Genomic DNA, 1,033 nt, shown 5'->3' with positions numbered 1-1,033 from the left:
CCTCTTCTGGTACACTGGCTCCTATTATGGAGGGAATAAAAGGGAGACAGCTTTTAAAAAGAGAGGCTATTTTAATGACAGTTTCTGAACAGTGTCAGCGCCTTGTGCAAGGAAAGCCCCCAGAAAATGTAAGTAATAACAGCAAATGTTCTCTGAGTGCTCCCTGTGTGCCAGGTGCTCTTGTAAGCTCTTTTCATGTGTTGACGCATTTAATCTTCACAGCTAATGCACGTGGCTATGGATGCAAAGACAGACACAAAGCGGTTAAATAACATGCACATGAGCTCTTTGACTCACAGACGGCAGAGGCTGAATGTGAATCTTGGGGGCCGACTTATAAAATCTATACTTTTAGCCTCCATACTAAATCACCTCTTCTCCATCACATGCCTCTTTTTAAAATTAAAATACCTCCGCCCAAAGTTTATTAAAATGTGATAAAGACGCTGGAGGAAGTTTGCTTGATAAAACCCTCCCCAATGTGCATCCTTAAGGGATCTTCTCCCTCCTCTCTTGACCTCTTCCACCACGACAATGAGCATCTTGCTCTGTCTTTTCAGAATATAGACTACCCACATTGCTCTTAGTAGCTGTGACTACATAAAGCTTATTTACACCCATGTCCCATGGCTAAAAGAGAACGTTAAGCAGCCGACAACCCTGTCTAAAAAGTATATACATCATCGGGAGACAGGCTGTGAAATAGACTGTGTTGATTTAACTAGAAATGCCCATTATCCAAAAGAAAAAAAAAAAACCCAAGGCCACCTCTGCTTTTCCCCTATCCTGACTTCCACCTCCCCTTCCACCCCTCATCCCCTATTCCACTCTAATTCTGGGTCTCCAATCTTAAATACATTAAAAATATAACCTACTCTATTTCTTTACTTTTCTTTTCTTTTTTTTTGTTTAACTAAACAGGCTCAACTTAAGGTCAGCCTCTTCTGGTACACTGGCTCCTATTATGGAGGGAATAAAAGGGAGACAGCTTTTAAAAAGAGAGGCTGCTTTTAATGACAGTTTCTGAACAGTG

At 41.2% G+C, this 1,033-nt stretch overlaps 1 protein-coding gene across 1 annotated transcript in view; it reads right to left on the bottom strand.

Moving 5' to 3' along the window:
• Positions 1-1,033, bottom strand: part of LOC108287505 (serine/arginine-rich splicing factor SR45) — a 1,472,561-nt gene that overhangs the window by 418,063 nt on the left and 1,053,465 nt on the right. The gene's annotated exons all lie outside the window — the stretch shown is intronic.

This window comes from Cebus imitator, unplaced genomic scaffold (assembly GCF_001604975.1).
Source record: "Cebus imitator isolate Cc_AM_T3 unplaced genomic scaffold, Cebus_imitator-1.0 Scaffold346, whole genome shotgun sequence".
NCBI lineage: Eukaryota > Metazoa > Chordata > Mammalia > Primates > Cebidae > Cebus > Cebus imitator.
Note: the sequence above shows the minus strand (reverse complement) of the source record. Positions and strands in the feature narration are given on the sequence as shown.